Source organism: Ipomoea nil, unplaced genomic scaffold (genome assembly GCF_001879475.1).
Source record: "Ipomoea nil cultivar Tokyo-kokei standard unplaced genomic scaffold, Asagao_1.1 scaffold1407, whole genome shotgun sequence".
Taxonomy (NCBI): Eukaryota; Viridiplantae; Streptophyta; class Magnoliopsida; order Solanales; family Convolvulaceae; genus Ipomoea; species Ipomoea nil.
In genome coordinates, this window is record NW_017617835.1 from 2,310,842 (window position 1) to 2,323,531 (window position 12,690).

Consider the following 12,690-nt stretch of genomic DNA (forward strand, 5'->3'; position numbering starts at 1 on the left):
TGTTCATTGTCACAGTGGTTCAATATTGATTGGTAATTTGATTTTTAAGTTTGATTAGTGCTTTTAGAATTTTGCTTTTATTTTTTATTTTTTCATATTGGTGCTTTGGGTGTCTTTATATTAAAATTAATTATTTTGATTTTTTGTTCTTGTATTTTTAAAATTTTTATTCCCAGGATTATACATAACCAAACAGCAATATTGATAATCATTTCCATTCCACCATATTACCAAACATGTTAAATACTTTCACTAAAACTCATTACCATTACCTAGTATTTGATACCCATTCCAATTCCGATTCCCATGTGCGAACCAAACACACCTTTAATTTGTTTTGTTGATTAGGAATGACTGTAGTACTGCACTTTTGGGTTAGGTTGAGTTGCTTATGATTAGTCTCTTCACTGTTAATTATTAATGACTAATCCTTGAACTCATTGTTAGTTGTGAGATTATAAATACTAGTATTTTCACCTGTGCGATGCACGGAATGGAATTGTTGTAATATATTAAGAATATTTAAATCGATATATAATTATCTAAGAGTTAATTTCACCCGAGGTCGTTTATCTTTCCTGACAATTCCAAATTTAATCCTAGACTATAGTTATTAATTATTACAATTTATTCTATGTTACAACTCTTACGTTAATATTCTTACTATTATTATTAACACATAATTACTTTTAGATATTATTATTACCACTTATATTATTATTATTATTATTATTATTATTATTATTATTATTATTATTAGTTTCTTTTTAAGTACTGTTAGTATATAATGGTCGTGAGGCACAATAATAATATAATCATAATTAAATATTCTTGTATTGTATTCCGGAGTTAATGCCATTTTTGGTCCTAGACTTATTGAGGCATTGACACTTTTCATCCTCCATAATAAAAATTGCCACTTAGTAGACACTGTTATTGGTCGTTGGACAAATTTGATCCTCCGTCAATGAAGCCGTTTGTTGACCGTGAATTAGAAGGGCTTTTCTGTCTTTTTATGTCTTATTCTTCTAATCTTGTTTAGACCAGCGCTGCTGTGACTCCTGTAAGGCGAGATGGCGAGACTTGGCGGCTAAGTAGTAACCGTCGGTAGTGAGTAGCAGCGAGGTTCTTCTCCGGCGAGTTGTGGGTACGGCGGCGAGCATACGAGGCAGTAACTCCTTCCGGCGACGGACCAGTAAGGCAGATCTGGCGGTGCAGCAACAGATCCGGCGAGGTTGGGGCCTTCACCGGTGGTTTTTGGTTCCGGCGAAGCAGAGAGGGCAGCAGGTCGGCGAACCCTCCTATGGTAAATAGCAATTGTAGTTGTAGATGACGTGATGTAGAATTTGCACCTGTAAGTCCTCCCTTCCATATTGACCACAAAGCACAACCTCAAAAACTCTGTTATTCTACCTGAAATTCATTGAAGTTTCAAGCTGAAAATGTGGAATCCGCCGCTCCCCAAAAATCGCATTGTCTGAGGTGTTGGAATGGCCGGTGTTGACTTCCTGGCTGCTGTAACTTCATTCCCCAACCCGGATGATAAAATTCGGAGCACCAGCTTTGAAGTTCAAGGAGGTGGTAACACTGGCAATGCTTTGATAAAACCCGGATGATAAAATTCGTCTTGGTCTTAATCCAAGGATCATATCTAAGGTTGCTGATGACTCGCATGGCGAAAGAATACTTGATGAGCTTGAAAGGGATGGTGTTGATACATCTTTTATGGTGGTGTCCAAAGGAAGAAACTCACCATTCACATATGTCATTGTTGACAACCAAAAAAAAAAAAAAAAAAAAAAACTCGCACGTGCATTTTCGCTCCAGGATATCCACCCATGATATCTGAGGGTCTACATACCCAAATCAAAATTGTCTTCAGCGCTTGGAGTAAATATTGTCTACTTACCTAGTATTTGATACCCATTCCGATTCCGATTCCGATTCCCATGTGCGAACCAAACACACCCTTAATTTGTTTTGTTGATTAGGAATGACTGTAGTACTGCACTTTTGGGTTAGGTTGAGTTGCTTATGATTAGTCTCTTCACTGTTAATTATTAATGACTAATCCTTGAACTCATTGTTAGTTGTGAGATTATAAATATTAGTATGAAGCATTATATTTCTATTCTTTTCTTTTCTGGTTTATTCGTAATTGTTATTAACAAGCAATTTAGCCACTGTCCTTCTTTTAATTTTAATTCTTCTTAATTGTTTTATTGTTAACTACCGCGATTGATTATTTTTAGGACTATTAGGACTCTATTATCAATATTAGACTAGGACTATATTATTCATGTTAGATTAGGATTCTATCTAGCATCTCTATATATTCGCTCTCAGACATTATTATTGAATACAACACAATTATATTCTCATTTGGTATCAGTTAGCCAGAGTTTTCTTTTCCAACATCCATGTTCCTCACTTCGTAGCAGTAGCCGATGGCATCAAACCAAGATACACCGTATCAGAAGCGGTCCGGTCAACGACGTGACGTTGATGATCCGTGTCAAATTTGTAAAGGTTTCGGCCACACAGGAGCCAATTGTGTTTGGCGTTATGATGATCCGTGTCAAATTTGTAACCGTTTTGGTCACACGGGAGCCAATTGTTTTTGACGCTATGATGATCCGTGTCAAATTTGTAACCGTTTTGGTCACACGGGAGCCAACTGTTTTCGGCGTTATTCAGCGGCTGCGGGTTTTCAGGCTAATGTGGCCGTCTCTGGTGATAATGGTGATTCCAACGGTCCTCATCAGTGGTTCCCTGACACTGGTGCTACAAATCATGCTACGCCTGATTCTTCTTTGATGACTTCTGCGATAAGTTATGATGGCCCGGAGACTCTGCGAGTCGGCAATGGTACAGGTTTGCCTATTGTTAATGTTGGTTCTGCTTCGTTAGCCACTGATTCTATGTCTTTTAAGTTACATGATGTTTTGCATGTCCCTGGTCTCTCTTCTTCTCTATTATCTGTCCAGCGTTTTGCAAAGGACAATAATGTTTTCTTTGAGTTCCACCCTCTTTGTTTCTATGTGAAAGACATTTTGACCAAGAAGGTTCTTTTTAAGGGACATGAGTCTGGGGTCTCTACACATGACCTGCGTCTTCTGCTTCCCCTGTTGCATTTGTTGCTGCACGGTCCTCTTACGTTTGGCACATGCGGTTGGGGCATCCTCATTCTCGAGTCTTACGTAAAATTTTAGCGTCTTCGTCTATTGGTACATTTAATTCTAGTGATCTTCCCAATGTCTGTTCCTCTTGTCAATTAGGAAAATCTTCTCGTTTTCCTTTGTCTCGTGTCGAAACTACTAGTACGCATCCTTTGGAATTAATTTATTCAGATATTTGGGGCCCTGCGCCATTACTTTCTGCGTCTGGCTTTAAATATTTTGTGTTGTTTGTGGATGATTACACTCGTTATATGTGGTATTATCCCATGCGTGCTAAATCTGATTTGTATACTATATTTGATAAGTTTCGGTCACTAGTTGAACGTTCCTTTTCTCGCAAGATTATTTCTTTTCAATCTGATTTAGGGGAGAATATAAAAAGCTTGGTTCCACTCTTGCGTCCTTAGGTATTCGTCACAGGCAATCATGTGCGTATACTCATGAACAAAATGGCAGGGTAGAACGTAAGCATATGCATGTTGTTGAAATGGGACTAGCATTAATGGCTCAATCCTCTGTTTCGTCTCGTTTTTGGGATTATACTTTTGAAACTGCGATTTATCTAATTAATAAAATGCCCACTCCTGTCTTATCTGATAAATCTCCTCATTATCTTTTGCATCGGTCTCCTCCATCTTATTCATATCTGCGTGTTTTTGGGTGTTTATGTTTTCCAAATCTGCGTCCCTATAATCGCAACAAACTACAGTTTCGGTCATCCCCTTATGTCTTTCTAGGATATCCTCCATCTTTTCGTGGCTATCGTTGTTTAGACACTAACACTAACAAGGTTTTTATCTGTCTCCATGTGCGATTCGATGAGGCTGTCTTTCCTTTTGCTGCTTCTGTGGATTCGCAGGTTCCAAAACCACGCCCGGAGCCGTGGGGTGTTGCACCAATTGTTTCTGGTGGTGATCCGACTATTGTCACGACTCGTGACCCTCCTGCCGCGCCCATAGCCGCTTCTGACCACCACCGCCAGTAGCCTGCTACTGCCGAGCCCGTGACCGAGTCCGAGCGGACAGTCACGGACCAGCCGGCTCCTCGGCCAAGAGGTCGGCCTCGTCCCGCGCCCTCACCCGTTCGCTCTCATGGAATGAATACGAGAAGTTCGGGACCACATGATCATGTTGCTTTATCTGCTGCTGCTGTTACTCCTGAACCTACATATTTTATTCAAGCGGTTAAATTTCCTGAATGGCGGGATGCAATAGATTTGGAATTTAATGCCTTGGTGCACAACAATACATGGAGGCTTGTTCCCTTTAAATCAGGTATGAATGTAGTTGGATGTAAGTGGGTGTTTAGAACCAAGAGAAAGGCTGATGATTCAATCAGATTGCCGGCGAGGATTTCCTTGAGACCTTTAGTCCCGTTGTTAAACCGACTACGGTACGTCTTCTTTTATCCTTAGCTATTTCTCGTGGATGGACTATTCGACAGTTGGACATACACAATGCTTTTCTAAATGGCAATCTCGCTGAGACGGTTTATATGCCCCAGCCCCTTGGTTGTGAAGACAAAACGATGTCCAGGCATGTTTGTCTCCTTCAACGTTCTTTATATGGGCTTAAGCAAGCTCCCCATGCTTGGTTCACTCGTTTGCATGATTTTCTGGTTTCTGCTGGTTTCTCACCTTCAAAGACGGATGTCTCTCTATTTATATATTCACATGGCAATACTCGTCTATATTTTCTGGTTTATGTGGATGATATTTTGGTTATGGGATCTGATCCGGCTCATGTGACTGCTCTTATTGACAAGTTGGCTCTTGAGTTTAAAGTTCGTGATATAGGTGTGCCCTCGTTCTTTTTGGGTATTGAGACCATTCCGTTGTCTGATGGCATGCTTCTGTCTCAACAACGGTACATGAAGGATATTCTAAAACGAGCAGGTATGGTTGATTGCAAGCCCGTGGCTACTCCGGTTTCAACCACGAAGGCCGAGACTGATGCCGTGGTACCATACGCTGATCCCACTCAGTATCGCAGCTTTGCAGGTGCTCTACAATATCTTACGGTAACTCGGTTTGATCTTTCCTATGCAGTTAATCGTTTGTGTCAACACATGCACTCTCCCTCTACTGCGGATTGGGCGGCTCTCAAGAGGGTGTTACGGTATGTAAATGAGACACTACATCTTGGTCTTAAGATTACGTCTTCTCCTTCTCTAGATATTCATGCATATTTTGATTCGGATTGGGCTGGCAATCCTGATGATCGCAAATCTACTAGTGGTTTTGCTGTATTTTTGAGGACCAATCTTGTCTCATGGGTTTGTTGAAAACAACGTACTGTGGCTCGTTCATCAACTGAGGCTGAATACAAAGGACTGGCTGATGTCTCTGCAGAGTTTACTTGGCTCGTCTCTCTGATGAAGGAAATCGGGTTTGCGCCACCTTATGTGCCCAAACTCTGGTGTGACAATCTGTGAGCTACTTATCTGTGTGCTAATCCGGTGTTTCATGCTCGCACCAAGCACATTGAGATCGACTACCACTTTGTTCGCGATAAAGTCGCGAAGAAGGTATTACAAGTCAATTTTATTTCTACCAAAGATCAGATAACGGATATTTTTACTAAGTCTCTTTCGTCTGTACGTTTTAATTTACTCCGTTGCAAGCTCAATGTTTTGACTGACCAACCTTGTGCTTGAGGGGGAGTATTAGGACTATTAGGACTCTATTATCCATATTAGACTAGAACTATATTATTCGTGTTAGACTAGGATTCTATCTAGCATCTCTATATATTCGCTCCCTGTACTCTCAGACATTATTATTGAATACAACACAATTATATTCTCATCATTATTAGTTCAAGTGAGTTGTTAATTATTTTCCTATAGAAATATGATGAAATTGCCATAAAAGTCTTGTATTGATTGTTTAATTTTACCAATTGAATTAAGTTTTATCCTTTGATTTTATTCTGTCAATTGAGAATGTTAATGGGTGATCAACTTTAGCATAGCTCGATTAAGTTTTCTCTTTTGTTTGTCAATTTTGGTTCCTAGTCCTTATTCACTTGCTATTACGTTTCAAGGTTATTCAACTAATTTTCCTGTCTTTATTTTCTACTTAAAGTTTCATTTGGCAATCATTATTGTGTGGACCATGGTCCACACAAGTTGTGTGTATCATATTTTGTCTATTATAAAATAATGTATATTTAGTACAAAAATAATGTATATTCTGTACAAAAATAATGTATATTGTATATAGGGGATATACATTATTTTTGTTCTGAGTGTACATTATATTGTATAATGTACATTCAGTACAAAAATAATGTACGTTTAGTATATTAAAAATGTACTTTTTGTTATGGTCCACATAACATTGTGTGGACCATGGTTCATACAATAATTTGCCTTCATTTGGTTAAATATATTTTGATTTATAATTAGCTATGAATTGTTAAGCTAGTTGTTTTAATTGCAAGTTATTAAATCACATTATATCAATTCCCTGTGAATCGATCCTTGCTATTGCACACTACCACTACAATGACTCGTGTAGTTGCGAGGACTATTAAAATTGTCCATATTTTTTAATTAAATTAAAGTTATTGTTATATTATATTTTATTTTAAGGGTGCAAATTGAAATTTCTAAATTTCGCTCTTATGTCTTAAATGTAGTCCCTTGTTTACACTAGGAATGACAATGGGGTAGGGTGGGTGCAGGGATATATCCCTCGCCCCCGTATTCTCAACCCACTCCCCTCCTCCGCACCTGTGCGGGTAATGAAAATCCTACGCTATACTCGTCTCCGTGAAAATTTTACGGGTGCGGGTAATACCCAATCCGCAACTCTAATTATTAATATTATATTTAAATCTTAAAAAAAAATTAGACTACAATTCTAATTATCATATGAATTTTTTTTTTATAAGTTTGAACATAACTCTAAAATTTAATAAGAGCTAATGAAGTTAGTCCTAAATTGGAACTAAAATTGTGTTGACTTGGTAGTATAAATTGTATTAAGTGTTCATTATGTTATTTGTGTGATTCATATTCAATTTTCATAAACAAAAAACTAAGAAGTTTAATTCATTATGCATTTTTAATTATAAAATATACATAAATTTATATAATAAATTAATACTAATAACAATATATATAAGTGCGGGTGCGGGACAGGAATACCTCCCCTGCACCCGCCCCCCATAACCGCACGGATATACAAAATTCTCCTCATGCCCGCACCCATTACCCAAATTAAGATTTGAGACTAAAGTATCTTCCCTTCTCTCCTCTTCAAAGTCACGGACCCATAACCTCCCGCTAAATCTTCCGGTCAAAGTTGGATAGTAAATTAGTGGTCTTAAAAAGGATTACAAAATCCTTGCTACTTTTTCTCTCAAACAATGCTAGCTGGTAAGGTGTAACAGGAATATAAAATAGAATTTGGGCAAGGAATAGAAAATATGTTGTGTAATAAGTTGCATTATTAGGTCTTTCAATCACTTATTTGACTATTTTCTCAAATTCTATTATGTTATTACGTTATTTTCTTCAACTTGTCTATTACAATTTTACAATAAAGTATTATATAAAAGACTTAAAGTATTGATTATATCTGAAATTCTATTATAACATATTTTTTATTAGTTCCAATCCATATTCTTTAATTAAGTTAAAGTTATTGTTATATTATATTTTAAGGGTGTCAATGACCTTGTAGTCTAGTAGCATGAAGTGACTATTTGAATATTTTGTTAAAAATTAACAAGTTTTTATTATAGATTAAGGTAGTGATTATGTATGTATCGTACCAACTTACTAATTTTGAAAACAAAAAGTGGATCCCACCTAGGCACTGTTTGTAGGGTCCATCTCAAAATAGGAACCTGTGCAGATTCTACTAAAGGAGCAAACACAATTTTCATCCAAAAACAAAACAGCTTGAATTGATAGGTTCACGGTATAGCAATCTTCAAAAACTCTCTTCCATGCCATCATTTGGAGAACCCAGCTTTATTCATCCCAAATCAACCTCAAAAATGTCCAAACTAACCCCATCATCATCAACCCAAATCAACCTCATCATCCTCACACTTGTGCTCTTCACTTTGCTCTTGTATGGAAACTGCCAAAGCAGTATGAATCCAGAGATGGCAATTTTGCTTGAAATAAAGCACCATTTTTCTAATCCATCCAATCTTTCCCACTGGACTTCATTGTCATCAGATCATTGTACTTGGCCGGAGATCACCTGTGCAGATGGCTCCGTCACTGGAATCCAGCTCGCCTTCTTAACGCTGAACCAAACCATCCCACCATCCATATGTGACCTCAAAAACCTCACCATTCTGTTGGGTTTTTCCTTCTCTGTGGATGTAAGGTTAGAGAACGAAAAGACAAAAACAAAGGTTCTGTATCGTGTCTAATACACTGCCTTAAAAACATTCACGACCAGGGATTGAGTCGTATGCTTTCGACCGGCAAAACAGAACGAACACGGGCAATCTCTATTATGCAAGATGAGGGAAAGAAAATCGAAGGAAGCAGTTTCGAAATAGCAGAATTCGAAACTGAAGCAGTATGTTCGAAGCAGTATTTCGAAGCTGTATTCCTCTCTTTGTTGCATTTTCTAACCTGCTCACTTCATTTATTTATACTACAAAGCAGCATAAATGTAGCATCAAACCACCTCCCATTACCCTACTTTATAGCGCTAGAAACATGTAGGAGACTAACTCTGCACACTCCTTCATGGAGTGGTGCAGACAAGGTCATTACAAGATCCACGAAAATAGGGTAAGAGAAAAGAGATTTAGAGCAAAATGTTGACCCCACCCCACCGCGCGTCGTGACGAGCCGGACGGGCGGGCGGCGGCGGCGGCGCGCGCGTGGTCTACCTCTTTTTCCTTCTCATAACACTTCAAAGTAAATGAAAAGCCTTGGAGTATATAAGCAAGGAAATAAGAGGCTAAACTTCCAATGTGGGACAACATGGATAGGCAAAAGGAAGCCTTTCCCTTTAAATGCTCCCAACAATCCCCCACCATTAAAGGGATTTAGGCTGATGCTGTCATTGCCTGACAACGATCAAAACAAATTTTCATGCCAGTGTATAAAACTTGAACTGTCATATAGTGACATTAAGTACTTCTCTAAACGGGAGTGAATTTGATCTTGAACTCATCGAATAGACAAAGTTTGAACTTAACGCACTTAACTTGCTTTGATCGCCTTGAAATATGTGAGGTCATACTCTTGACCCTGAGATATCCCCTGTTAGGTCTATTCTAGGATAGACCTTCAACTCTGTCAAGTCTACCTCAACGCAGACCACCATGACTGGCTACAGAGTATCTATGGGTCTCAAACCCATTTCTCTTGATGTATCAGGGACGGCCTTTCTGTTTAGGCCCTTTGTGAAAGGATCAGCAATATTCCTTTCAGATCTCACAAAGACCATTGTGATTACCCCATTTAGTATTAACTGCCGAACAGACTCATGTCTGACTCTTATGTGTCTACGTTTCCCATTGTAGACACTGTTTTGCGCAACACAAATGGCAGTATGGGAATCACAATGTATGGGAACAGCAGGTGCAGGGCACCCCCACAATGACACGTCTGCCAATAAATTTCTCAGCCATTCGGCTTCCTGACTTGCTAGATCTAGTGCTATGAACTCTGACTCCATAGTTGATCTGGCTATACAGGATTGTTTGGTCGACTTCCATGATATTGCAGCTCCACACATAGTGAACACGTATCCACTAGTTGAGCTTGCGTCATCAGCGTCATTTACCCAGTTGGCATCACAGAACCCCTCGAGCACAGCTGGGTGTCCTTTATAGTTAAGGCCCCAGTCCATCGTGCCTCTTAAGTACCGAAGTACCCTTCTCAGTGCATCCCAATGTGAGATACCAGGGTTGTGAGTATACCGACTGAGTTTATTCACAGCAAATGCAAGATCTGGTCTAGTATAGTTCATCAAGAACATTAGACTCCCAATGATCTTTGCATATTCTTCTTGAAACACACCGGCATCTATGTTCTTTGACAATTTGACGCTGGGATCATAGGGGGTTTTAGCTGGAGTTACATCATAACTCTCAAACCTCTTCAGGAGTTTCTCCGTGTAATGACTTTGGGATAAAAGATAACCTTTCTCAGTTTTTGTAACCTTTATCCCGAGTATTACATCAGCCTCCCCTAGATCCTTCATATCAAACTTGTCACATAGAGTTCTTTTAGTCTCTTTTATAGCTCCTATACTTGAGCTAAAGATAAGCATGTCATCTACATAGAGACAGATTATTACGATGCTAGACTCTACCTCTTTTGTGTATAAGCAGGCATCTGAGCGGTTAGTGGAATAACCTAGCTCTAACAAAGTTTTGTGAAACTTTTCATACCACTGCTTAGGAGCTTGTTTCAAGCCATAAAGAGATCTTTTAAGTCTGCATACCTTCCCTTCTTGTCCTGGATCAACACATCCAGGGGGTTGTTCCATGTAGATCTCCTCTTCCAGTTCACTATTTAGAAAGACTGTTTTTACATCCATCTGATGTACTATCAACCTGTGTAAAGATGCTAAAGCAAAAAGAACATGTATAGTAGCTATCTTTGTTACTGGTGAATAGGTATAGAAGTAATCCTCACCAAATTTCTGTGTGAAGCCTTTAGCTACCAGCCTGGCTTTGAATCTTTCAACTGAGCCATCTGGTCTCAACTTCCTTTTGAAAATCCATTTGCAGCCTATAGGTTTACAACCCTTAGGCAAGTCCACTATTTCCCACGTGTGATTAGACTGTATGGAGTCTAACTCACTTTTGACTGCTTTTCTCCATAGAGTAGCGTCAACAGATCGCATGGCTTCTTGAATGGATTTTGGTTCTTCTTCTAACACAAGTTGACATATAAAACGATCACACAGTTCATTTGGATCTTTCAATTCAGTCATATACGTTATGAAGTTAGAGCCAAAGTTTTTCTCAATTCTAGGCCTTTTACTTCTTCTAGGCTCTTCTGAATTACATGAGAAATCAGGGAAAGATAGATTATGTTGAACTTTATTCGTATCTAGTTCAAGAGCACCCTTCAAGGGAAACACATGTTCAAAGAAAACTGCATCTCTAGATTCACATATTGTACGGTTTTCTAAGCACATAAACCTGTATGCTGCACTATTTTCAGCATATCCAATAAAAACGGCATCTAAGGTTTTAGGTCCCAAGTTGGGCCTTTTAAAGGACGGAAGTCCAACCTTTGCCAAGCAATCCCATACTTTAAAGTATTTAAGATTTGGCGCATGCCTTTTCCACAGTTCATAAGGGGTTTTTTCAAACCCTTTGTGTAAGACTCGGTTTAGAATGTGGTTAGCTGTTAGAACAGCTTCTCCCCACAATGAATCAGAGGCACCTGAACTGATTAGCATGGCATTGAGCATCTCTTTGAGAGTTCTATTCTTTCTTTCTGCTATGCCGTTTTGTTGGGGTGTGTAGGGTGCAGTTACTTCGTGTATAATGCCAAAAGATTCACACAAATCTTTCAAAAAGGTTGATTCATATTCTCCTCCTCTATCGGATCTAAGCCTTTTGATCCTTTTATCCAACTGATTTTCTACTTCATTTTTAAAAGCAACAAATTTTTGTTCGGCTTCACTTTTTGTTCTCAACAAATATAATTTTGTATAACGAGAAAAGTCATCAATAAAAGTTATATAATAACGCTTACCACCTCGACTTTCAGTGGTTTTAAAATCTGCTAAATCAGTATGTACCAATTCTAGTAATGATGAAGTACGATTCTTTGCAGTTGAAAAGGATGTTCTAGCAAATTTTGCCTCAGCGCATATTTCACATTGTTCACATGCATCATTAGACAGGTTTGGTAACATGTTCACATTCTTTAGTCTATTTAAGCATTTTGTACCAACATGTCCTAATCTAGCATGCCAAACATTAACTGATAAAGAAATATAAGCAAAAGGAGCATTCTTATTATCACGAGCAATTAGAGACGAACCAGATACATCAGAGGGATTGTTAACTATTGAAACATCTAGTACAAAAAGACCTCCACGAAAATATCCCTTCCCAATGAATTTCTCACAACGAGTCATAACCAGACGGTCAGACTCAAACACCATTTTGATTCCAGCCTTATTTAGAAGGCCTCCGGAGATCAGATTTCTTTGAAGGGAAGGGACATAAAGCACATTTTGTAGCAATAAATGTTTTCCAGAACAAAGCAGTAATTCTACTTTTCCTCTACCACTTACCTCGGAAACACTGGAGTTTCCCATGAAGACTTGTTCTCCACCAGTGATAGGTTCAAAAGTTTTGAATGCAGCTTTGTTGTTGCAGAAATGTCGTGAAGCTCCAGTGTCCACAACCCATTCGTCTGGATTTTCCACCATGTTAGCCTCAGTTACTTCTGCGGCTACTGGATCAATATCTTCTGCGCTCTCCGTCAGGTTAGCCTGGTTCTTTGGCCTCTCGTTATTTGGTTTCTGACTCGTAAACCCTTTGCGTTGATAGCACTG